Genomic DNA, 27,672 nt, shown 5'->3' with positions numbered 1-27,672 from the left:
GTCAGAGCCCCCCTGCAGTCCCAGCCAGCGAGAAGAGATGAGGCTTGTCATTTACGGAATCTTTCAACATGACATTGTCTAGTTCCTAATGCTATTGAGGATTTATTTATTTTTACTCTCTATGCTATCTTTAGCACAAGAGGGGAAGAATGGTAATGAGGACAGAAGGTCATCTCTGTAGTCTCCTGTTTGTAACAAACTAGGTCTGTAATTTAAATGAGTAAATATTTATAAAAAAAATAGTGAACTCTTTTTTTTTTTCTTCTTTTTTTTTCCCCCCAATACACATGGCATAGTTAACAGATCACTCAAGTGTCTGCAAAGGTAGCAATATATATTACTGAATTAGTTTTAGTTCCCAAACATTACTAGTAAAACTAAAATTGGAGCCAATTTCATTGTGCTATTTCAGATTGAGTTTGGGGAAACACTCCACAACTTAATCCACGGTAATGAATGAAAAAACGCTGTGTACTTATGCATTATGATACCCTAGGATGCTGTTAATTCCAGATATTATAATTTATGTTTTTACTTAAATTCTGATGTTGGAGTCCACTGCGCAAGATGGGTCTCAACTTGTGGTTGCCAACCGAATCTTCAAATCGTGGCTTATATGCTCTCTGTAGTCTCAGATACTAGAAGTCAGAGGGAGAATATTAACAGAGAGAATACAAGTAAACTATTGATAGTCTGTAAAGATCCTTGAAGTTTTTCTGTGAGGGACTGACGTTAATTTTGAGTATTGGGACGAGTACTGTAGATAATGTGTGTTTCAGTTAAGAGGGTTTAACCTTCTTTATGAATGGGAAATGATCATGCAGATGCACTAAGAGGATATCTGAGCTTTGAAAAATTGTGAGGCACTCCAGGGTTTGGTTTTTTTCACCTGCAAACAAGCAGCACAACTCTAAAGGTAAGCTTGAATGTTGTTCTGTGCTGTAATATTACTCCTGCCTCTGTACTGTGATGTGACATTTATGCCTTTGAAAGGATAGTTCTTTCTCCTAGTGTTGGCAGTTGTGATGGTTTTTTGGTATTTTGAGACTTGAGATTTTAATGCCTTGCTACCTCTTTGAGTGGAAAGGGGAGGGAAACTTCTAGAAATGTGTAATGTAACTGACTTCCATCCAGCTCCTGCCCTTGCTCCAGGGTTGAACGTTGTAGTTTGAATTTATTTACTTGCTTTGAAAGCTGTACTAGGTGTAACCTTGAGTCTTAATTCCCTAACTGCAATAGTACCTGGTGTGTGTCCAGCATGCACCTTGCTGTGTCTCTACATTGTCCAGTTTTAAAATGGCGAGGTGGTATTGGTGCTTTCTTTTTATTGTATGCTTCCCTTTAATCTTAAGAGCTGTAATTTCCTTTTGTTTCAACTGAACTGAAAGGTTTTTGCTGAAGGATTTTTGGACCCCTGAAGTGTTTGTCAATGTTTTCAAGCTGTTATTCAAAGGGGGGGTTGCAGTTTCCGGAACAACCTTTTGAAACTTTGCTGACTGACGGTAGAATGTAGTTTCATGAGCACAGATAAGGAAAGGCTGTAATTCCACTAGGCGGCCAGATGTTTTACGTCTATGCCAAAGTGGGGAGACAGTGTGGCTTTAGGAGTTGGAGGGTCTGTTTTTCTTGTCACTGGACTGTTTGGGGATCTTCAGCAGATTGTATCTGCTTTCTCTCCTCTCCCTTCCCCTCCCTCCTGCCACGCCTGTACTGATTGTGACTACCTCCTAAGTAAAATGAGATTGAGAGCAAAGCATTCTTTGTTGCTTTCTAAAAAGGAGATATTTTTGTTGTCAGTTTGTGTTTCTTTAATATTAAGCTTAAAGCCATAGAAAAGCTGCATGTAATTTGGCTATTACTGAATTTATAGCTATTATCCAGTAGATTAATACTAATGTTGACTCTGACTAGCGTGGCATTAAGTGAACAACATTGAGAAAGCAGTTTTCGATGCAAATAGAGGGGAGAGTACTCTTAGATGCAAATCCCCTGTACTAAATTGCTCCTTTTTTTTGGCCAGTACTTCTTAAAGACTTGTAAGATCTTGGAGATCCTTGTCTTGCTTCTCCTGCTTCTATGTGACATAGGAAGGAAGGGAAGGAACTCATCAGATGTCTGCATGTGTCAATCTTCCTGGAGAAGAAAGTAGGAAGATGCCACAGCTAATAATATTTACAAGTTGATATTGGGAATCAAAATACCAAATGCTTAAATGTGCCTTTGCAGCTGCATAGCTGGCAATGTTAACTAGCACTGCTACCTGGAATAACTGGCATCCGGAGAGAAACATATGGCAGTAGTGCAATGCCCTTGTCCGTGCCCATCAGAAAGTGATTGTATGTTATCTTTAAAACACATTATCACTCATCAGAACTGCTCCTTCTGTGTTGTGTATGTGCTTGCTTTGGGCTTCATCCATGCCTCCAAGTCAGTCGGGGCCTTTGCACTGGTTTCACTGGGAGCAAGGACAGAAACTTTTAATGAATCAGCTGTGTGTTTGAGGCTGTGTATTTCAAGTAATGGAATCAGTACTGATGAGCAACAGGGCTAATGAAGAACAGTCACTGAATACAATGCAATGTTTTCATGCTCTTAATGGGATTGGAATTGGTAACACGATACTCTGAAGAGATAACAAAGGCTATTTCTCATACAAGGGAACAGTGATTTCTTTTTGGTTTTTTTGTTAGGGAGTTGGTAAATAGCGTAGTAAAATCTTCCAGAACTCATTCTAGTGAACAAGATCTGTCAGAAAATGACTGAATTAACAAGAATTTACAAAATAGTCTGAATAGAAAAGTAATTTTCTGTTTTCTTACCAGTGTTCTTTCACTGCAATTCCTGTATTTGCTTACCAGTTTACCTGCTCATCTCATGTCCTGTGAATTTAACCTCTGTTTCAAACTGAGATATAACATAAATAAAAAGTGTTTGGGCTTTTTTCCTTCCCAGAAGAGAAGACTTATGGGGATGACAAAATGAAATATGTGCAAAGTTGACATAACAAATATGGTATGTGACTGTTCCCTTGTTTCCCAGGAACAGACCAGAAGGCAACCAACTGGATGTAGAATACAGCAGTGGTACATGGGATTAAGCTATTCTGTGTGAGACTGTGGAGAAATCTCTGTAGATGCCTTTTAATACAAGTAGGATAGAGATCTGCAAGGGTCATCTGGTGCAAGAAAACTCAGTCTGACTGTGTAACTCAAGAATTAAGATAATATACTACTTTAGGTCTGCTGCTTACTAGCAGAAAAAGCTGACTACTTGCCTCCTTTGTGTTTTTACTCAAGCAGAGGAACACAGTTGTAGTCCCTGCAGGCAAGGGCAGAAGATGAGGAGAGCATACCTTTAAGAGGCGATACGTACGATAGGAGATGACCTGATTGTGAGTTTGCTGTTGGCGAACTAAAGTTCTGTGCGCAATAGGTTGGTCTCTTCCTGCAGCAGAAGCTAAGGGAAGAGGCTCACCTTTCCTAGGTAGGGTGGGAGGGAGCTGGGCACTCGCCAGCAGCCGACAATCGCCCTTTAAGAAGTACTCGAGTGGTGGGTTTTGTTTCACTTAAACTCTTAGCAAGACCAGTTTTTCGGATGTCTAGTCTTTTAGGACTTGCAGGTCTACGCCACCTCATCAGCAGTGGTTGGTTGCCGCAGTATTTGGAGGTCCTGAATGAGGTCCCGACCTCCACCGCTAGGCCCTGCGCCGGCGAGGCGAGCGTTCCCCTCCTGTCACGTTCCCCTCCTGTCACGGTTGGCGGGAGCCCAGCCCGCGGGGCACGGTGGGGGAGGGCTGGCAGCGCAGGGCCGGTCTGCGGCCTTCCAGGCCGGGGTCCTGCCTCTGTCGTCGGTTGTGGGTGTCTCTGTCGTTGGGAATATCCTCTCCTGGGCTGACTCGCCAGGTGCTGAATTTGCAGCGTGCCTTTTAAGGTATGGGGCTCTTCCTCAGCTCGATGTTGGTGGTTTCCCGCTGCACCCGCTGTATGTCATTCTGTTAACACTTTCAGTTAGCGAATTGGTCGTGTGCTCCCTATGCGTGACAGCACTGTCACTTCTTTCTGTTCTGCCGTAAGGCTCCCTAAATACTTGTTCATGAACTAGTGGCTTTCTAGGTGTTTCTCTAGTTGCAGCACAGCATTTGCTTTTTGATGGGAGGTAAAGATACTGGGACTTTCATATCTCACAGCTGCAGATGGAGGCATTCCTCTAATTCCTCTGCTGCCGAGCTGTTTGGAGCCGGGGGCGGGGGACACACAGGCTTGCTTTGCTGTTTCCTTGTCCAGGAGCTGGATTTGACTTAGATGGAGCACCTGTCCTGTGGTGATCCTGACGTTCTGTCGGTGCTCAGTCCCCCTGCTCCCTGGGAGATGACGTGTTTGTTGCTGGCAGCTCTCTGCCTTACCTTTATAGGAAACCGCAGCTGGGAATTTTCTAGAATTCTTCCCCTCCCTCCCCTTGTCCTTCACTGACCTCTAACCGTGTTTTTATCTTTCTTGACAAGGTTCTTAGTTTCATTTATCTGCTGCTTTTCCCTTCACTCTTCAGCTTTTGATTATTTTTCCAGGAGCTGCTTAGAAACATTAACTGTAACAGATGTGTAGAGCAGTCAAATTCCTTAGTTGTCCTTTTTTTTAGCTTGACTGTAATACTAAAACACCTATGGCGGCTAAATATTTCTTACGTACACTACTTGTCATGACAAAAATGCCTATCCTCAGCAGAGGGTAGGGAACTGCAGTGGCTATGTTTCCATATTACAATATACCAGCATTACTTGTTGTAAGACTTTGAGGTGTCCCTTCCCTGTGCATAAACCACTACTATAGTAAGGGCATGTAAGTTCAAACTTTTTGTGTAGAAAACGTTAATGGACTTTTAAAATGTATTTGCACACTGTAAGATAAAAATGGGACATAAATAGAAGGAACTGGCAAATGTACTTTCCTATCTTAGACTTATGGCTTCCTAACTGCTTGAGGTATGCTCTGTCACCTCTAGCCAATATTATTGTTCTAAAAAACTTTAATAATTACCCCAAATTTTGTAATAACATACTTTCTTTAATTGTGGGTAGCAGAGAAGAGGATGACTGCATTTGTTTAAATATATGCTGCAAGGATATTTTTGTATTTCACAGTGCCCTTCATGATTGTCATTCTAAATGCATATGGAAAAGCCTAAATAATTAGAGATCTGTATGCTTTCTGACTATGATTTACTTTAATAGTCCATAATGATCTCTGGACAAACTGTGTTTTACTTCAGAAGACAGCATTTCAAACTAACCTTCATTATCTTCAGCTTGACTAGTATGAATGAGGATAGCATTCAATTTATACACCATTTTTAAGAATACCCTTCTTTTTCTTCCTCACATAGACATAAAGCATGTGGTAGGCAGAAGATAGTTCTGCTATAATGGAGTACAAAATGAAACAAGAGGGAAAATTGTACTGCAGTATCTGAAATGTCCTCCTTACATTCCTGCTGTAAAATATTTTCTGACATTAAAAAGGCGGGTAATGGCTTCCCAGCTTTCTGTCAGGTGGGATATTTCTCATCATCCCCTGGTTTTTAGAACGGACCCTATTGTTCAGTAGAGTAACATGGGTAGGTGGCTTCTGTGAATAGACAGTGCTTCCCTCGTATGCACCGTGACCCACGTTGAGTCCCAGGCCCAACAGGACTTCCATTTCAGTTCTGGGGCTTACAAGGCTTCTAAGCCCTGCAATTAGGAAATGGAGCTAGCAGAAGTTTGACACCACCTGAAACTGGGATCTCATGAAAAACAAGAAAAAAGAGATTGTTTTTTTAGATCAGTGGATGGTATTTTTTGAATCCTTTGTGATGATGATGTCACGATGTATAGCAGTAGTGTTGATCATCTTATTACTTGCTGGGATTTCAAGTATGGGGCAGATGAGAATCTTGGGTTTGATTTTAATATTGAGAAGGGAGCTATCTGAGATGCTTCATTCATAGTACAGGGCAAACATCCTCTGGATATCCAACCACTATTTCTCAGTGGCTTTTTTTCATGAAAATGTAGAAGGTATAGCTACTAGATGACTAATTAGACCTTAAATCAGTAGCTGATATGTGTATGTCCCATCCTGAGTCAGGGAGACTTGGCAATCCCAGCAAGATGTTGCCATAATGAAGTCCTGCTCTGAGAACAAGTACTTGATTAACTTGTGTGTCAACATGACTACCTCTGTCAGCGTTCTGAAATGCTTAACAGCAGGATGCTATTCTGAAGTTGCAAAGGCATAGATGTAAAGTTATGATGGTCAAACAAGATGCCACCTACAAGCCACTATAACTGTTAGTACCTGAGTGCTGTGGCTGTCAGGGGAAATGTCTGTAAAAGATGCTAAGCTAACCTGATTTATATAGCACCTTGAGTGGGATAACAGCACACACTTAGCTAAACTGCAGCATCTCTGCCAGCAAGAAGCTCAAGCAAAGAGAAATATAAAACTTCATGTTCTTATGGTATACTTAACAACAGTACTTTACAAAATGACCTTTAAAGGATCAAGTGTCAAAGGAAAAGTTCATCTTGTAAGTAGACACAGCTATGTCACAAGTGCTAACTAGAAGAATTTAGTATTTGCGTTACAAGCTCATGTTAGCTTACCTTGTTGATTCTAGTAGTTGCAAAGTGTATATATAAAGTGTAATCTAGGAGTTGGTACCTAGATGCTGTGTGGCAAAAAGCTACTGGCTACTCTTATAATGTGTTTTCCTGCAACTCCTACTTCTGCTTTTCCTACAAAATAGTAACTGTAATGACCATTGCTCTAATACTGGTAGAGCATACAGAGCTTTTTACGAGGGTTTGTGTGTTCTTATGCTTGATGGAATTTCAAAATAATCTTGCTACATATCCACTGTTTTCACCTTGCTCTGTGTTGTGTTTTCCCTGTCTTGCTGACTTCTGCAACCAGTTTTAATAAAGTCAGTCCCGTGAAGTGTCATTAGAAAAATGGAAATAGCTATATGGCCCAATATGGGTCCTTTCTAAGTGAGACATTAAAGCCAAGGCAAACCTAGTGAGTAGTTTGACTTCTGTGCATTTTTATAGCCCTTTTTCAAAGAATCGGTCTTGGTCATACCATTTCCTGCAATGGATTTATTCCTGATGTTGAGAATTAATACTGACTTTAAAAAGAGATCATAAAGAATGAACAATACTAATCTACAAGCTTTTACTGTTTGGCTTTTAAAGTTCATATAGAAGCAAAGTGCTGGGAGTATCCTTTTTGACAAGTTCTTTACCATCAGTTTTGTAAGAAGAACTTTAGGTTCTGTTTTGCTGTGCTGAGCCCATCACCAGGGTATCTGACTGGTTACTTTGTACTCTTTAGCACTCTTGAGATGCACATGGCTTCTGTTCATCTCAAAAGGCACTGAACCCTGTGGATGTATTGAGATATGTTCTTTCTGCGTTTCGTTCACATGACTTAATTTCACTAAAATGAAGGCCAAGCATGTCTCTGAAATTTGTCTAACAATGTTGTTTGCGCTGCTAGTACTTATTTGCTCAGACCAATTTGACAATGTGTGAACCTGAGGCAGAGCTTGAATATGTCTGAACTGGTGACTTGTGTCTATATTTGCCTCTTATGTAAATTTCGGGGGTTTTGGTTCAATTATCAGTTGTTTCAAAATTTCTCTAATTTTAAATAAAAGTAACCATGTTAATAAGACTTCTATTCATGGCTGTGCTGATATGGAATATAATACCTTAATCTGAAATTAACTTTTTGAGGACTGTAAAGATACATGATGAGTCTTTGCATAAGCTTCAACAGTATGAGTTGCCCGGGAGACTTTGAGGAAGAATCATTGTTAGAAAGTGAGTAGAACATTCTTCTCTGGCTAAACTGGATTCCCTCACCCAGAGCTTGTCCTTAGTACTTGTTGATGGGAGCACAAGGATTTCTCTGCAGTCTGCTGTGCTGTAGAAAGCCCTCAGGAAAGAAGCCTATCTCCTGACTTTCTGTGCCACTGTTGAAGTGCATGGTACCAAGCTGCCTGCCTCTTACGCTCTTGCCTTTTCTGTTGGGGTCTCAAGAGCAGGCTGGGAAGAGGAGATGCAGTTTGTGATTATGGGTTAACCTGCTGTCTGTTTCTTTATCTTTTTTATTTTTTTAAATTAATCATTGCTGGGTTTTGGTCAATGAGTATTGAAACTCCCAAATGTCTCAAGTCACCTATTTTATCTTTCTTATACCTCCTGGGACCTGTATATGAAACGAACTGCCTCATACACATTTAACAGATGTGGGAGTTTTATTTGAAAATTTTAAAAAAAGCTTAAAGTATGGATTTATGTAGGCTTGTAAAAATGTGTTACTTTGTCAGTTTATGCTATTAAAAAGTACGCTATATGTAAGAATGTGTTGGTCTTCATGTGAGATGCTCTTACGTTCAGTCAGCAAATGCTGAAGCTTATTTGAAGCATCAGAAATGTAGTTGGTAGAGAGTGAGGTAAAGAGTGATGTAGTACAAGTCAATTCGAGCCATCATCCCCAAACAAATATTGTGACACAAATGACTTATCTAAGTTTGCTTTCATGAGTTTGCTTATTTGGGTTGGTCTGTGGTAACTGATTTGTATTGTACCTTGAATTGGGGAAAAGTGATGCAATTGTGACAATTCACATTAAAAACTAATGTGCAAACTTATTTACACAGGTTATTCATATGAAATTCAAGTTGACTTATTCCACTTAAAGACATTGGTCCCAGGCTGTGAGAAACCCGGTTGCTTTTTTTTAATGAGTGAACACTAGTCTTCTGAGACTCAACTTCAGCTGTGCCTGTGTAGATGTACCCATGACTCGCTTGTAAGTGAACATGACTTGATTTAAACATTGATAAGAGCAGATAGTTTTTGCACTTTTAGAAAGGAATGTTTTGGAAAACTGGAGTAATTCAATGGCTCTGAGCTTCATTAACTGTGAAAGTATTTAACAAAGAAATTTATCAAGATTTGTCACTGGCTTAGGGCTAGTCTGAGCGAATGGTCTCTGCACTGTGTCATTATTAATGACCATATGTAAAGAATCAGAGGCTTTCATTTTCTAGGGAAGCATCTTCATCCTTTGAGTCTGTTTTCAAGACCCCGCTTGTTAAGGCAGCCTGGTCTGAACTGAGTGTTAGCCTTGCTTTGAGCGGGAGGCTGGGTTCCTGTGGGTCCTTCCAGCCTGAAGGATTCTGTCATTTTGTTTATTTTCTTTAAGGGGTGTTTGTACCACACAGCCAGCACCAGCTGTTATAGGGATTGCCTTGCTCATACTTCCAGCAATTAAACCAGAGGTATAAATAAAGCCTTGTTCCTCAGTGATTTTTTTAACATTTTTTTGCTTTATAGCACTTCTACTAGATAAATGCGAACATCTAGGACTTTCTCTGCATCTCTTTTTCTGGCCACTGCAAAATCTTTGTTTAAATAGGTGGAATAGGGCAAGTTGATGTGACCTTTCACTAAATTCTAGGGTAAACTCTCAGCTTTGCAGAAGCTGAGTTTTTATATGGAATCTAATGATTCTGTACTTAAATGAAGCAAACAAACTGTGCTTTAGGGAGACTTGTCAGAAATGTATAATATATTGAAATTCCCTATGAATTATTTAATGAAAAAAAGCTATGAACATGGTGAATGTTAGAGATGATAATGCAAAATGTATTGACTAAGAAGAAAAAAGCTTTTATTCAGGGTACTTCTAACCAAATTTACTTTATACATTCACCTGATGAGACCTATAATGAGGAGTTAAAAATACAGACTTTTCTGTAAAGGAAAGGACTAATAAGATCTTTCTCTTAATTGGTGTATGTGCGTACTTGAGTAAGGTGCGTATGGAAAAAACATATGCCTGATAATGGATCCAAGATTTCAGGTCTGCTTGTTCACACGCCACTTCCTTTGTGAGAGGAACAGTAGAGTGGGTGTTCCTTTGTGTATTTAGACTTGTGCACCCTGTGTCGCAGACAAGCCTGTAATTCACTGACTTGCAGAAATGTTCCACTCTGGGCCCAACATGATAAATCAGGCTTCAGCTACAAACTTTGAAGGGGGAGCAGAAGAACAGATTTTTAATGAAGTTGAGGGGGGAATAATTGATTAATACCCTGTGCTTCACTGGGTGCCACATCACCAGAATTTTTTTGTGAAATTAAATCCTCGATCAAGCCATTCTACTGTCACTTTGCCTGTTGAGAGAAAGGGATCCCCTTTGGTTCAAGTACTGATGTACAAATCTTACAGAGTTGATAAAATGTATGTTGAGTAGGTTGCTTGGTGTACGTTTTTCATGGAAACCTTATTTTCTTCCCTTCAATTACCTGATTTTTTTTTCTCATAAAAACAATGCTAGAACATGCTATCAAGAGAAAGGGGGGGAAGTTAATTCTTCACTACTTATAGATGAAGTAATCTTGCAAGAAGGCAATAGTAGATGGACTAGAGATGCATGACACCTTACAGGAGTAAGAACACAAAGGAAACTCACTAAGTGGTCACTTGTTCAAAAATACACAGCAACTACAGCATCAGTTCTTGGAAAGTTTGGCAAATACCTGAGCATCACAGCATCTGTTTTAGTTACTTATGTATAGGCACCCGAATTTCAAAATCTTGAGTTTCTTAATTTTAAAAAAATCAGTAAATTAAAAGTTAATTTAATAGAACCTACACTATTAGTAAGGGAAGGTTTAAAGGGAAGGAAATCTCAGGATAGTGGTATATTCTGGCATCTTGTGCTGATTGTTTAGTCATATGCATCAATAGTTATCAATTTTAGTGGTAACTTCTATTTTCTCTATCAAGATTAGACAGTGATTTGGAGTCACTGCGGTGTCTCAGAACGGTTTCTTGAGGAATTTTACCTGATTTTGGTAAAAATGTAAGACTTGATTTAACTGCTTGCTAGCTTGTGTTGGAAGCTCAGAGTTTAGCTCCTTAGTTTACTTGCTGAAAAGCAATGTATTATGAAGATGTGAAAAGTGACTAACTATTGAAATTTGAGCATGGGGCTCTTGAATATGCGCATGTTATGCTGATTCCAAAGTCAGTGGCCCAATGCCAGTTGAGGTGGGCTGTGGTGGAACTGAGGCACTGCTAAGTACTTTTGCAAATATAATCATCTGTGTTGTGGAAGGCCGGTGTGCAGTGAACACAGGTTATCCTGTGTGCAGGAGTGAGAGAACATGTAAATTGCTCTATATTGCTGGTTGTGATGTTGAGATTTTCTTGTAGAAGATGGATGGGAATAAAAGAGTTAATTGTAGTAGGCTCTGTGTCTATGGGGATGTGTAGTTGCAGTACTTTCATTTAGAGTTGAAATAAACATTGTAGTACTTCAGTGCTACCAGCCTTACGATAACATGCGGGCTCACTGCCAGAGCTGTTGTAAAAGCAGTTGTACCAGCTTTTGTAGGAAGGTCTTGGAGGTCAGTTAAGTGTCTGCCTGGGACCAGTAAGCCCTTACTACTACGACCGTTTTATGGAAGTAGGATGTGCTAGATCTCTGAGAGCGTACTGTACCAGTATCAGTTGGAAACCATAGTATTGATGATATTGGAGGCAATGTCTGTGGAAATGCACTGATATTATTGGAAACTGGTTTTTAGGTGGCAAAGGGTGATTAAAGATCTGGGACCTCTGAGCTTGTCAAGTCTTTCTGTAGTATGCTTTGGCTATCTTTTAGCCACTTGTGTTGGTAGTCTGCTGAAATTAATGGCTTCTTGGTGTCCTTCTCTTACAGGGATCAGTTGATTAAGGTGTTAAAAGTTCACTAGTCAAGCAACACCTGTAAGTCCTGTCTTCTATTGATGTAACTTTAAATAACAGAGCATTTGTGTGCTTGTATATATCTCTTTTGAAAGAGGAAAAAGAAAATTCCATGCTTCCACAGCAACTGTACTTTAAAAATACCTATGATTGGCTATGGAGTGCTTTCTGTGTCTTCATGTAAGAATTTTGCACTTCCTTTACAGTGACGATTTAAAGTGGAACAGCATGCTTTATATTTGGCAATCTTCTTAAAAGGGCCTAGATTAAGATCTCTGACCTACAGCTGTTGTAAATAGAAGTCTTTTTGTTATAAAGCCTTTTAAAGTTGTTCCTTTTTGTGTTAATTGATTAACATGCCTACACTGTTGGCTCAAGTTCCTCTTGCTAATTGGATAAAATGAAACCACAGACTAGATAAAAAAAAATCAACAATAAAACTTCCTTGTTGGGAAGGTTGACTGTTATTCTGATGGGCTCTGTTTGCCTGTTGCGCACATGTATATATGTGTGTCCTAGCCCCAAGACCCCTGAGATTGACATACTACTTTACAAAGTCCGTCTGTCTAAATGTTACAGAACAGATGGTTAATTCAAAAACAAGAGTATTAAAGCTGAGTGGCTAAATCTGATCTCCTAAAAATGAGGTTGCCAAAACAAGCTGCTGTATGTGATGTAGCTGCTGAATTGGTCTTTTATTTGAGTCAAAGGCAAACCTCAGTTTAATGCCTAAATGCAAAGAGATTGGCAATTTCAAAATTTTTTCAGCTTTTAATTTCTCTCAAAACCTATAACTTGAAGCAGTAAGGTGTTTACATATTGTAGGGACACCAGCAGAGAAAAAGGCTTATTTCAAATCCATTGGTTTTTCTGGGCTTGTCACTGTGGTCCTGGGGTTTAAAAGTAATGAAGACAAATTGCAGCAGTGGAATAAGGCTGACACCTGCTTTGTAGCTTGCCATGATTTGCTTTTTTCTTCTATTTAGGTGGTCTGTGAAATTAGAAGAAAAAAGCAAACTGTTAGAAGAAAGGATTATTGTGTTTACAGGCAAATTCTTTCTCTTGTTGTCAACAAATAGGATGGATAATCTGAGACAGGTGTTGTGCCAGAAGAAAACTTTAGATCATCTAGTCTGACCTGCACACCACAGATTTGAGGTATCTGTGGACTGGGTCTGATAGTAAATGAATCTACACACATGTGTACTGATAGAAAAGGGATTAAAGCATTTATTTTCTGCATTAATCCTGTTGGGATTATTTCTTAGGGACACCATTTCACACTAACCTACTTTCCTACTTTCAAATGAAACAGATGAGCAGATTGATGCTGTTTATCTAAGCCCTTGGGGGTTTAAATACTTATGATTCTTCTATGAGCTGCTGGAAGTTATAGTCACTTTTCAGGAATCTCTGACCTTGCAATCCATTTTTATATGGTAGATTGAGTATTTGATCTTAAAGAGTTCTGTATGTGACTTTTGGGGGGTTACTTTTCACTTATGTGATGCTGTAAGATGAGCTATTACATTTTGTAGGAATACTTTATCTGGAATCATAACACATGACATAAAGGTAGCTTGATCATTTTATAAAAAGTTGGGGAAAGCAGTGAAGTTATTTGTGTGTGGTTCTGCCTTGATAAATACCTTAAAGTTAAAAAATCTCAGGCATTCAAATCTTTATTTGCTTTTGCTGGTTCTTTTAATGTTTAATTTTGTGTATGAAAGGTGTCAGGCAAACAGGTGGAAACTGAATCCTTCCATCTGTTTGATTTACACCACAAGTTTTGTGGGTAGAATTACGCTTGCTGGGTAAGAATCTCACATTTTTGTGGGGTAGCCCGCTATTTGGCATAGCAAGGATGTTGCTTTACTTGGTGGCATTTTTAAATACTAGGTGAAATCTTAATTTCCATGGGGCTTTTGGGCTTTTCTTAGAAGAATGAGTTGGTTCAGGGATTTCAACAGCTCTGTTGAAGCTATCAGCCATATCCTCAGGCTTCTGGGGGTGACAGTCTTTGAGAGGGCGAGTAATTTGAAATACCATCTATTTGTCTGCTGATCTCTGCTTAGGGCATAGGGTTACATGTTCATACCTCAAGTTCTTGCTCACAACTTGAAACGGCCCCTTCAAACCTGGTAAACGAACAAAGCGTGATACAATACGGAAGAAATTGGCAGAGGCACCAAAGTGTCTGAGAGCAGATGGAGTGTTGTCATCAGTTGCAAAATCAATGTAAATACTTCCAGAAAATTAGTCTTACCCTGCTTTTGCCAAACACAAGGAATGGGAGCCGTAAATACCATTGGCAAATTGTTCTAGCTGCCAGTGAGCATCCTGCAGTTGTAATCAACAAGTTGGAATTCTCCCTTGCAGCGCTGGGCAGCGGCTGCTACATAAGTGTTGTATTAGTGGCGATAAAATACACCTTTTTGGTTCTTGCCTAAAGCCAATGGATTTTTACGGTCTAAAAATCCCACAGTTCTGATGGGTCATATCAACAATAAAAATGAGATTTTTTTTTTTAATTTTTTTTTTTACTGATTGTTCCTTGTGGATGTGTTGTATGGTATGACTTTACTGTTTTAGTGTGGTTCAGTGTTGGGCTGTAAAGCAGTTCTCTCATATGTTTTACCATATGAAATATCACATAACTAGTAACTGATCTGTCCTCCCAAATGCACAGTTTTGGGATACTGTCATGTTTATAAAATGTTTCTGGCTGGCTGCCACTAAATTGACCACTATGGTGCATGGCTTATAAGGGGGTGGCTACCTCTAAGTGAAAATGAGGAGCCACGAGGCAGGTTGAGTTACTAGATCAAAAATGTATATGTCATCTGTGTCTCTCTTGAACCCTTGTTACCCAGGAAAACAAATGTTGGAGTAGAGAGTGTAAGGTGGAGAGTGTGTGGTTTTAATTCTGAAATCTCTGTTTGTACTGATCCAAATTCCATTTCCATGGAAACTGGAAGTTTAGTACTCTCACTTGTCAACTTCAGCTGCTGGCTGGCTTTGGGGAGACTAAATTGTTCTCTTACACTAAACCTTTCAGAATCTAGAGTTGTGTTGGTATATTAGCACCACATATTTTGTGGAGACTGAGAAATTGTAAGTAGAATTATTTCATGTACTTAATTTCTGAGAGATGCTTAACTTTAACTGCTTACAGATCACATATCTAAACGTTCAGAACTCATGCCAGGTTATCTAATTGTTGAATTGTCACGTACATAATGTATAAGGTCATAGTTTCTTTCCTGTTGGGAGTGGTTTCCTCATTATGCTGTAATTTTACAGATTATGAAGCGAAGCCAATTCTTTTATTAGCAGACTGTGCAGTAATGCAGGTGTCCTCCCTTGCCTTGTACCAGCCATGGAATGCTGCGCGTGCATCAGCTGCAGCAACAACTTACACCTAAAGACATCATGAATCTGCAGTCTTAAGTGACCCTGGGGCTCAACTGCACCACCTCATCGTGAAAACCGTCCAAGTTCTGGTTATGCTCTTGCCAGCAAGACGGAGCTCCCAGGCCTGGTCTGCATGGAGTTTAGAATGGCAGAATGGCTATGCCAGACCTGGGGGGAAGTGGGTGAAGGCTTAACTTTCTGGAAGAAGCCCTGAGGGAACTGATGGCTCTTGCTGCTTCTAAGTGGAATGGGGTTGTTGAGAAGACTATGGAGAATACAAAGAATGTACCACTGTGTTGTGCTCAAGACGAGAGTCAGTAGGTGAAACTTGCAATCCTTTGGTTGATGAGTTAAGTGTTCTCTATTGCGAGAAGGTAACTTTTCTGTTCTTGAAGCTTTGGCTGGTGAAGTGAAACTTTTTTCTAATAACTTAGACATACTTATATCAGTGTTCCACTTAAAGCTGCTTGGGGAGCATTATAATCACTGCAGTTACTATTTGAAAGCAAGTACTCTTTATGGCTTGGCACCTCTGTATTTTTGTAACTTGTACCATTCACTTTAATGCACAAGACCATGACATAGTAGAATTGTATTGAGTGTATGGGGAAACAGCATTATGTTAAGAGATTTGTAGCTGGAGATGCGTTTGCTTACTCTTTCTTTGGTGTAGACTAGTAGTGTAAAATAGTAGTGTGGTAGTGCCTGTGTGGGCTATTAACTCTGTACTTTTGGGTCCTGATTCTGCATGTAGAACAGCTTCACCAGAAATGCTGATGCCAGTTTGGCTTTCAACAGGTGCACTAAACTTCAAGTCCTCTTCTCTGTAGGTAGGTATTTGAAGCTTAATATATTCAGTTGTCAGTCAGGGCGGGTGACCTTCCGTGTAGGTGATGTATTCTGTGAGAACAACTGGCATGCAGGCTGTCCTGGATCTGTGTGAACAGAAACAAGGTTGCAGAGAGAGCTCCTCAGGCTTTTTTGTGCAGTAATAAGGCAGTTTGAAAGGAGATAAACTGTTTTGGTAGGTAAATAGTACTACTTTAAAAATAAAAAAAGTAAAAAATTTCAGCTTTACAGCAAGGTGCCATTTTGATTTCAAAAAATGAGTAAGGTAGTTCTGAAGCAATGCCTGGGATCTTAACAGATGTCTCCCAAACATTTAAGAAAAAAAGTGTGCAATTAACTTACCCTAAAATGCACAAAATTAGATCTTTTCTTTATCTGACAGAAGTATCAGTTTGTTCATTAGTATAATTTTCTTTTAATGATCATGAGGTTAGTAAACCAAGTAGTATTAGGAATGAAAAGGGAGAATCCTTTAATTTGGACATACCTGTCTGTCATGAGCGGAAATCTTCTGGAGATCTGTCTTCCTGACTGGATTCCCTTTTTAATTCCAGATTTCAGCATGCTTGCTTGTTTAGGTGCAATAGAGCAGGCTTGTTTAAGGGGAGGTTGTCTTGGGAACATGCAGCATGTCTGCTGTGATGGCCTTGTCCATCATCTCTTGAGGTAGGAGGTTTCAGGTTCATTCTAAAACATGGGGAACTCTTCCCCTGCTGTGATGGCTGGATTTCAATTGGAATTTGCCAATATAAAACCAGGAGCTGGTAGCAAAACAAGACATGCATTTTTCTTAGAGCATAGATACAGGGTTGGGGGAGAAAGAGCCAGAAGTAACAATAATTGAATAATTCTGTTGCTACCTGGAAGGACTAGGTGTAGCCAAGAAATCTTGTTTGTGTTAATAAGTTTGCCTTATGTTTGAAAGGTGTTGCCATAATGTTTATTTGGCAATGGCTTTTGTTCTCTGTTGCAGCAGTCAGTAAGTCTAAAAGCTAAAGACAAGTTGTAAGAAGGTATGTGTACAAGGTAAACCTTTACTTGGGGAAAATACTCCCAAACCACCTGCAGCTAAATGCAGAAACAGTAAGTAACCCAATGGACCTTCCAGTGTTCTTTAAAATATTGCTTGAAGAGGTGCTTTAACATAACAAGCATCAGCAGGAAGAAAGGGGTGTTATCTGGCACATGAATTTAAATTGATAAGTAGGAAAACATCAAGTAAACTTAAGCACAACTTCTCTTAGTGCGTAGCAGGTGTTATTTAAAGGGCCAAGCCAGGCTGCCTGTGTGCGCAGTCAGGCAATTATTCAGCTGCTGTTTATCTGAGTGAAGAGGTTATTCAGCCACTTGTTTCATCCCTGGTGTTCAGTTCTCCCATGATTACTTGACTTCTTAAATATGTTACAGATTTAAAGAAAAAAAAATCCGTAACAATGGAAAAGATTAGTATTATTGCATAAAAACCTAGTGTGATGCAAGTGCATCATAACTGACTGATTAAAAGTCTTGTGAGGTTTCGTTCCTCTCACAAGTGGGAATAATCTTACGTTGTTCTCACTGAAAATGGTTTTCTGTCCATGTTGTACAATGGTAATGCAGTTTGAGCATAACAGGTGATGTTTACCAGGGATTTTATTATTTATGCTTTGTTCAGTGAATGTAGAAAGCTAAGATACAGGTAAACAACTTCAGAAATACAGAAATGCTGAACTTTTTTCCGTTTTTCCACCTCCGTGTAATATGTCTAGATAATAGACATAAACGTAATCATATATAAACATAATATATGGTTTTGGTGCTGTTTGTCAGTTGTTGATAGCTACTTCCCAGTATCTACCTAGAATTGAAGAGCTAAGATTCTCATTCACGTCATTCTTGGACATGATTTGCTTACCAGTAGTCACACTATTTACATTATACTTATTTTTAGAAGACTCAAGGAGTTATGTTGTAATTTAATTACTTTGAAGAATGATCTGATCCATTATCTAGCACATACACAGTCATGGTCCAATGGCTTTTAATGGCATTAAATAATAACCTCATTAGTACTAGGAATATATGTGTTGTCCCCAGAATCATAGTTTAAGAATCACAAGCACAGAAAAAACTAGCAATATCTGATAGTCTTGTATTGTAACACAGCTGAATGCAAAGCAAAGCACTGGAGCTGCTCTGGGTCATAAACATTTGGCCATTCTATCCCTAAAGTAGATAGGAGCTTGTACTTGACTAACTGATTTTACTTTGTATGAGAACTTCATGTACTATGCTATCAGTGAAAGCAGAGAAAATTAAAAAGCTCTTTCATGCCTCGTGTTTCTCTTGAACACCTGCATATGTTACTAGTGGCAGACCTGCAGTTACATTGCTTTCAGAAGGTGACTTCCAACTCTCATCTTGAAGAGGTGAAAAACTCCTTTTGCTGAAGACAGTAACACCAATTCATTCACAACTTGGATTAAAAAACTGGTTTTGTCTTGGTGACTTAGCTCTAAATCTTACATTTCTAAGACTTATGTAGACCATAAACCATGCTATGAAAATAACTTTTGGTTGGCTTTTCAACTAATACACATAAGAAGCCAATTCTGAAGTCTTTAGAATAGTAATTGTGGTTGGTTTATGAGCGTACTTCTTAAACTGATGGATTTTCCCTGCACCGCTTTATGACAATGTACGCTTCTGTGTGTATAGTTCCAGGTTTATTTTAGGCCGTATGTGTTTAACTAACATGGTTGGCTATTAGAATTGACCTCTGTGCCCCAAATGATACTTCTTTTTGGTGTCTTAATAGCTATTCTGAGGTATTGTATCCTATAATGTTTTTAAGGTGAAACATTCTTAGAGCTTAATATTGATGTTAAGTCACTGCTTAGCCTGTTCTTCATAGGGCATACAGATCTGGGATTTTACCTTTTGTAACTGCATGGTAATTTGCCTTATGGGGTGCTTCATATTTGCTTTCACATGATGCAGCAGACCAAGGGCCAGCAATGTTGATTCTGTACTTTCGAGGGATGACTGATTTGATGTGTATCTAATGTAAGCACTGGACTGGATTGCATGTGGATTACTTCTTTCTGCTGCAAATGGAAGTGAAATATTATTTAATCTCCCCCCTTCCTGCAGCAACCACAACTAAAATGGGATGAATGATGATGAACAGATCCTGATGTGCGGTTTATCCAATGAGCTATTTGGCTACGACATACTGATAGGCACACCTTTTCATGTTCTTGAGATGGGCAGCATTTTGTTTAGAAGAATGACATGCTGTACTTCTACGTGCTGCCCAGTGTTTTGCACGTGGTTTAGGTTTAATGAGTTGTTCTTCATTTTGTTTTGCTTGCAACTTTAACATTTCTCGGAAGGTATTCCAGAGTGGAATAGCCATGGGGAGGGATATCTGTGCTTGTCAAAGACACCCCATTTGTATGGCCTTGAAGAGTTGTGTTGCTGTCTGTGAAAGGCAACTCTGCACTGGTTTGCAGTTTCAGTAGTCGTGGAGATCTGTGTCCAGACACAAAGGCTGAGGCATATTTGGTGACAAACGCTTCAGTTACCCTCTCCAGCTTCATCTGTGTTGACCTTTCCAGTGAGAGAACAGCAGCACTTCCTTGTATCTTCCAGTTTCTGTGACCTTCTCAAGAACATTCCAAGGTTCTCAAATTGTTCTTATGTGAGGCTTTTTGTAGGTATGTATTCTTGCTGCAATTTTAAGTGAGAATAGGTGGTGGTCTATGTATATGAGGAACTTTTTGACCTCTGCATTCATTTTTTGTTTTTCTTTTTGGATAAAACACGCACAAGAGATTTCTTTTCTGGATACATTGCTTTATTTTGGCACATGAACTTTCAATTCTAAATGATGCAATGAAAGCAAATATTTGCAAGGGGACATGATGGTGTAGGTGTGTTTTACCCTTCAGGTTTCTCTGTGAGGCTGCCATCTATGCCTCAGACTTCAGCTATGGCAAACCTGCTGCTATGATTAAAGGTTTTTTAGGACATAATTATCTAGGACATAAGATGCTACAATATTAAATATGGTGGAATTTTTGTGTGTACATATAAACTATATTTCAGCTATGCAGTAATATCCAAAGGATGATGTACTCTTATAGTCAGGCGACAGCAGTCTAGCTTTTGTTGTGTTGGTCAAGTAATGTAAACCAATTTCAATTAATGTTGGGCAGGGAAGAAGCTTGAAACGGAGTACCTTTTTGGTTGGATTGCTACCAACTTGTTACACTGGCAGTACTGCTGCAAAAATGAAATAATTGTTGGTCTGTTAATGGCAAAATACCAAGAAAATGCTGATTTTGATTTTAATGCATTTCAAAAACTTAATTGTTAACAATTACATAACATATTAACAATTACTTGGTAACACTGCAGCTTTGGTAGGTTGGGAGGCTTCACTCTAAAAATTGACTTTATTTTTTTTTTTAATTTTGTTTCCAAGAATCGAACATTAAGAATAGGATTTTCAGGTTGTATGTTTTTGTTTGGGTTTTGGTTTGGACTTTTTTGTGAATATGATAACTTAGTGAAATGTCTTACCTGTATAATCTCTTTTTTCATTATAAAGAGTTCTTCTGGAGGTGATTGAGCCAATGTTTGTCTTGCCTCCATCTTAAAAATATTTTGTGTAACAAAGAAATAATTGCATGGTGATGCCTGGTCACTTTTTGTGAAATCTAATACTCTACTCTCATACAGGGTATTGTGTCCTATGCAAAGTATGTGCTTTCCTACATCAAATTAATCTCGAGGGCAAGAAGGACAAAAGTGACTGGAATAAAGAATAGAGTAAGAAGATCTATATTTTCAAATGAAAAAATACCAAACCAAAAAAACCAAGGAATGTCCTTTCTAAAATGTATCTGAGAAAATAAAGTGAATAATAAGGCTGTCTGGGCATATTAATGCTGGTAGAGTTTGATGTTTTTCCCACTGCTACACATCAGATATGGATAACTATTGTTGCTCCTAATCATCATCACTGTTGGACATAACCTTAAATTTAGCTATCTCTCCTAAAGATCTGGACAACTTAAACTTTCATTCCTCTTCTGAAAGTTTTTCTGTTGAAACAAAAAAGTAATGTTTGACTCTGCTATTGGCTGGGTGCCTGCATACAACCCCTTGTGCCTTCTAGTGGCGAAGGCACAGTGAGCATGAGCATGCGTCCATCTGTGGGGAGGGTGGGACTCCTGATGTGTTTTGCTGAAGACCTAGATTTCAAAAGCATCTCTTCTTTCCTTCAAACGAAAAATTGTTTGAGGTTGTATAATGCTTTGCTGTCTAGGTGAACTCCTCTGCTCCAGCGGGGAGCGCATCGCTCCCACACTATCACTGGTGGTGCCTGATGCCACTCGGCTCTCGCATCTGCCTGGAGAATGCTTGAAGAAAAGCTAGTTTCTGCCTTCTGCAAATACCACCAGCACAGTGGAGTGAGGACATATCTTAATTTCTGAAGTAGCACGCACTGCACATGCTATGTAAAATCATTTTAAAGTGTTGGGGTTTTTTTTTTGTGCAGTGTTGTAAAAGCTGTGGGTCAGCTATTCAATTTCTCTGTCAATTCTAGGAGTCTATTACTTGCGGTAAGGGGAGACTTGCTCCTGAAAATGCTGATAAGAGGCTGTGCTAAGCAGTGAATGTAGTCATGTTTGATTTCTGCATAGCACAGGTTTGAAAGCCAGTGGTCTTGCATTGCTTTGTTTTTTTCCCCCCCTGATTTCATTTCTGAATGCCTCCTGTGAAAGTTTTTAAAATCTTACTGAATGCTTTGCTGACTTTCTTCTAGTCCTTTTGCAAGAATTATTAACTTTCCTGTGATCATCATATACATACAGAATTATTGGAAAACTACTTACCTGGCCTTTATATCTCTTCTTTTCTAGCAGTCATGCCTGCCTTGCAGATCTGGACTAACACAAAGAACAATTAGCTACAGTGTTCCTGAAAGAAATTTGGCAAAGGAAACTAGTACTGACCTAAACTGTTAAATTTTGGGAACAAAATGTGCCTTTTATGTCAAACAATACACTTCGGTTGCAAGTTAAAAGTGCTTCTGCCCAACAATGTTACCCATGCTTTCTTTAGCACAGAGCATCCACTTGGTAAGTCAAGATTCTTAAATAGTGTTGCTACCCTTGTAGCTGGTTTGTAGAACTTTACTCCAAAAACTACCTAATTAGCAGTTGTTTCAGTTCAACTCTGGTATTGGAAATAAAAGAAGTGTCAACACAGGCAGTTGGTCCTATGGCAGAAAACCACCTTTCGTTCTACAACATAGAATTATTTAGCTTTAGTTGATCAGGTGAAAAATCAATTATTTTTTGCCCTTCTGTCTGCAAAGGGAGTGCTTAATCACTGCAGCTGAATTTAATAAAATGTACAACTGGTGTATTATATTATAAAAAGACCTATAGGTTGATACTTTTCTCTCTTGTGGAGCTGAATAAAATTTTCATTGCTATAGATTTATTTCTACTTTCCAGCTGAAGAGATTGTCTGAACTAGTGATTATAAACAGCAATACCTAGTAAGGATGTTTGAATGTCATTTTTAACTCAACCAATTAAGATGTCATTAATGTATTGAGAAGTGGCCCATTTTCTAGCTATAAAGTGGTATTTTTGCTTAATATTTATTTAATCTTAAACTGTGTGAATGTACTTTAAAGCTTTTGATAGTTTTAAACTGTAACCGTGCTAATACTAAGTCAAATGAGTTGGTGCTTTCTTAACATAATCCTTAATATTAATAACTGAAATGTAGCTGTGTTTTTTTGCAAAGCATTTATTTAATGAGGAAGTAGTATAGGTTTTCACTTGATGAGGCAACAAGAAAGCACATGCTAGAGGAAAAACAAATGCAGACCCTCTAGGGATATCTGTACTCTTTCTTCCCCATAGAAGTTTAGGTGCCTATATGGCATTTCCATAAGGACCTAATATGTGAAATATTGCCTAAGGGCGTTATTGAGGCTCTTTGTGGGCATTACAGCTCCCTGCTTGATTTGGAAATGGATGTTATCAGTGGGGTAATTAGTGGCTTGTGCTGGTCTTTTTGGAGGTAGAATTATCTTATGTCACTGTGGGAATTAGCATAGGGAGGAAGGAATTGGACGAATTCACATTCAGTATGTGTCTTGAGTAAATATAAACTACTGGGTGTGAATTTTTTTTGTTCTGCTCACAGCTACAGAACATCATAAACTAGAAATCAGGGAGCGTTTAAAAGTACAGCAAAACATTGTGATCAGGTGATCAGTGTAAATGATGAAAAGAACAGTGTGGAGGTAGAATAAAAGCACCTTCTCTAGTGTGTGGAACACCAGTGATGTAGGACGATTACAGATTTGTTTGGAAATGCCGTCAATACTGCGCACTGCTCCTTATTGCTCTTGCAGCATTATAAACTGCTTTAACCCTGGAAGAAGTGAATCTGAATTATGGGTGGAGGACTACTGATGGGGGAAAAAAAAAATGGTATTATAAGAAGAGGGGATAGAGGTGGTGAAGTATCCTTCAACCAGAGAAGTTATTTTCTTGGAATACAGGGGTGAAGTACCTGTCCTACTACATTTATCTCTGTAGCATTTCAAGAGAGACTTGAGAGACTAAGGACTGTGATGCACTGAGTTAAAATAGTTTTAATAAGCTAATATGCATCTGCAGAGCTATGGTAACTTTGTGCAGGTTCTTAACCCATTCTCATTCAAGCTAAAATGCTTTAGTATAAACTTCTTTGCTTGACTTTAAGCTAGTATATTTTACCTCATACTTAGAGGGCCAAATCTGGCAACTGTTAGCTCATTAATGCTCTACCTTCTTAAGCTTGGTGTTTGTCTCGATGCATAGCAAGTTAAAGTCATTTGGAAACTTCAGATGTCTTTAGGTTAAGTCTTTGAATGTGAGCCTGTAACCCTTTCTAATCTGCCACCTTAATGAAGGAAGTCCAAAGAAATCTTGTCCAATGTTCCTACAATTCATACCACAGTTCCACTGTGAAACTTAACTGTGGTTAAGCTGTTAAAGTCTTTGCCACGGTGTGTGCATGGAGTTAGGAGCCTTACTCTGACCACTGTGTGAGATGGGATACTAGGTTAGCTGAATGTGTGATCTAACCTACAGCTAGCTTTTCTTGTGTTATTAGCGGAAGAAGTAAGCAGCAAGTGTTTAAGGTAGAGCCCTTAACTTTTTTTTTTTGGAAACTTTTAGGCCAGGGATAGTTGAAACATACTGTCTTGAGCCCAGTGCTGGCTGAAAGGCCAGTCAGTGCTATGCTCAATTGCATGTTACCCTTAGCAGGAATTATATTTGTGACCTCAGTTAAATTCTTCTTCTGTCAAGTTCTCATTGCCTTCAGTAGGAGCAAGACCAGCATCTTGTATGGCGTAGTGACCATGCACACACAATATTAAAGACTCCTTTCTAAAAGAGAAGGGAAAAATGAAGTGCAAGATAGGAATGAGTGTTTTGAGTAACAGATGGGAGTTGAACAGGGGAACAATGAATCAGATCAGTAATGCTGCTGATACTAGCCAAAAATGCTTAAAGCATACTGAAGGAAGATATTGACTCTACTTAAAGTCGTAAAGCCAGATAGATCTATCATTTGGGAAATGTTTTATCTTCATTTTCTCTTCATTGTTGGAATCTGCTGGGTTAAGTCCATTTGCAGTGAGGTTTACCTAGTGAAGGACTAGGCTGATTAGTTTGTAAGGCAGCATGCAAGCAAGGATCTTGTCTGTCTTCTCCAATTTGAAAGCCTCCAAAGACTTTTCAGTAGAGAGAAGCCCAGGCATTAAACACTTACTGAGATGCTTGTAACTATAGCTGTATGTGGTTTTCTCTGGTGAGGGTTATGGGAGGGAAGCTGTATATTTACTAGTGATCTATTTCCAAAATTTTGCAGTATCGAGTGCTGGCGTAAGTCTTGCTTGTAATGCTATTTGAGCTGGCAGTAATGGGAGACTGTATTGGTTTTGTTTGGCAAGGTTTTGGTAGCGGGGGGGGCTTACATGTCCTATCATGGGACAGCTCAGGTCTGGGGGCACCTTCTTGTTCAAGTAATTTCATTTGTTTCCACTTGGTATCTTAAGATCCTTTCATTAAGTCATATGAAGCATAAAGGGGAAAAATACACATTTTCTGCAAATAATTTGCAGAGAGGTAGCACAGTACTACAGCTTTGTGATGAAGAGTTTGGTCACTGTGGAAGTCTTCTACTCATAGGTTGGTTGTTTCTATGTCAGGACCATCTGGTGTAGTTACAGTGCTACTGTTTGGATGGAGTAGCAGGATAGTATTTTCAAATGGGTTGGGATTATACTTTTTCTAGAAACAAGCTGTGCTTCTCTTATGCTCTAAAAGCCTTTTAACTCTTCCTATAGTCTTTGTCATTTTCAAAGAAGGTCAAAACATCTGATGCAGCCTCTTTTTGTCTCTGATATTTGGCATTTCAAAAACTGTTTGTGAATGTTGGTTTTGAAAACATGCACGCTTTGCCAGTGACTATTTTGAAAGTTTTGTATGTAGATGGATTCCATTTGCCCTCAAGGAAGAAGCTATCCTAAGGCCTTAATTAGTTGTTTCTTAGTTTTCACTGAAATCCTGGAAACAGCAAGTGAGGGCTTATCAGAACTAGTGTAATTTGCATGGGATCTGAATCAGTGTTAACTAAATACACCTCCAAATCTTGGTTACTAATTTCATTTTTCTTCTGGTCTATTCCTGTCAGCTGTATGCTGGCTGAGGAGGAATTAGATTTGTAATCTCTTATCAAAAATAATTGCAATTTTGCAAACAAGTAAATAGATTTGGGGAGGAGGGGAGAAGAATTTATTAAACCGTGTCTAGATGTAGTTGAAAAAAGAGCTTTGATAAAAACACATAAAAAGTTGGCAAAGTAGTGACTCATCCAAACAGGCTTATTTTCATATATTAGCAGATCTGGACAGGATATTTTTTGGCCACTTAGCTTCAGGTCTCCCTTGACTGAGCAGTACTCTGAAGCCATTGAGGATCTTAAGATCCCAATGCAGATTTTGGGGGGGTGTTTGGAACTGCTTCTTTCACCCCCCTCTAAGGCTCTTCACACTTCTCTGGGTAAGTGGTCAACACCTACTGAAGCCTCATGCGTTCCATGAAGCATCTTGTTGCGGTGAAGGAGTAAAACTTTCCGTCTGCGGGTATTTACATGTCAGCACATTAACATTGCGGTACATCTTTACACCATGCTTGCCTCATGAGTATTTGCAGCTTTTTGGCTTTGAACTGCAGAAGTTTGATTAACAGCTGTAGTGCGTGTGTACCTCCCACATGTACCTTTTCAGAGGGAATTTTGGGGGTTTGCTGCCCAGTGCTCTAAATCGAGAGAAACGTTGCCAAATAAGTCTGAAAACAGTGTAACAGACATGATAGGCTTTATTGCTGCTTTTTTCTTTATCTTGATTCTTTTTTTGTTTGTTCTGCTAATGGTAGCAGGATCTGAATCCTGCTTTTGAACCTTGAAGAAAAGCTTTCCATTTTCTCTGGCTTATGTTGAGCACTTTAAATAAGGAGTTGTCTGGTCCCCTACCAAAAAAAAGAGTAAATATAAATAAGTAAATGGTTGTTCAACTGTAAGGAAAAGGTCTTCGAATACAAGTGGTGACTTCCACCTTGGTTTGACTATGGATTTAATGTGAGGACTTCATTAGTCAGTTGGACTTCATTAGTAAGGTGGAAAAAAAAATCTGAAAAAGAAAGGATTTTCTGACTTGAAGTTGCCATGAAGAAAAGGCTTTGGCGATATGAACGTTGTCTCTTTCCCCTGTTCCAGTGCTTGGAGAGTCTGGTTAGCTTAATCTTTATTACATTTATATTCACTTTGCTACACAGCATACATTTTAACCAACCCATTATCTTCTTTATTGTAACATACCTTTGTGTGGTTACTTATTTATTTGGTTTAGTAATCTTAATCAGTCATCTATAAAAATAGCTTCTCCCTGTCTCCCATCCATACCTTGCACTTAACCAAGAGTGTGTATCCACTGATTTTTCTTTTACCTTTTCCAGAGGATTAAAGTACTGAATGGTAGGGGTCATGTTTGTGCAAGAAAACTTTTTAGCATTTTCATTATCAGTACAATTAATTATTTGCATTTAACAACCACAGTGGTTTGAGGTGTGAAGAGATTGATTTAAAAGTGACAGCACTAGCCCATACTATAAGCTGAACTGTAGAATCTCCGACAGGAGAGGAGAAGCAGTGAGGTAATAATCTGCCAGGTTTGGTTTTATTTTTTCATAGTGATGTTATACTTAAAAAATGTAGCAACTTGTGATCCATCTTAAACTTCTGCTTAAATTAATGCAATGTACATACATTTAGAGTTTGTTTAACTTCATAGAAATAATCTTCAGGATTGGATTCTTCCCTCTTCACTATAAGCAGAATATCTTGAGATTTGTCCCTTTTTTGTTTTGGGGGGGGGGGGGTGTGCCTTTGAGATGAGCAGCCTGATATTTTCTCAAGTCAGTGACTGAACACATCTGACTGTTCTGTACTTCTGAGTACAGCAAACTAGGAACTAAATCCCA

General features: G+C 38.9%; 1 protein-coding gene across 2 annotated transcripts in view; it reads left to right on the top strand.

Moving 5' to 3' along the window:
- RASSF8 (Ras association domain family member 8) overlaps positions 1 to 27,672 on the top strand; it is an 87,838-nt gene that overhangs the window by 4,308 nt on the left and 55,858 nt on the right. Inside the window, exon 1 of one of the 2 annotated variants that reach the window (XM_049821861.1) lies at positions 22,178 to 22,197. The exons of the other annotated variant lie outside the window; for it this stretch is intronic. The gene's annotated coding sequence lies outside the window, so the exon portion shown is untranslated. Of the gene's footprint in view, positions 1 to 22,177; positions 22,198 to 27,672 lie in introns of those variants that run through there. 2 annotated transcript variants of the gene reach the window in all.

The sequence above is a fragment of the Accipiter gentilis genome, chromosome 18 (genome assembly GCF_929443795.1).
Source record: "Accipiter gentilis chromosome 18, bAccGen1.1, whole genome shotgun sequence".
NCBI lineage: Eukaryota > Metazoa > Chordata > Aves > Accipitriformes > Accipitridae > Astur > Astur gentilis.
This window is presented reverse-complemented; position numbering and strand designations above follow the sequence as displayed.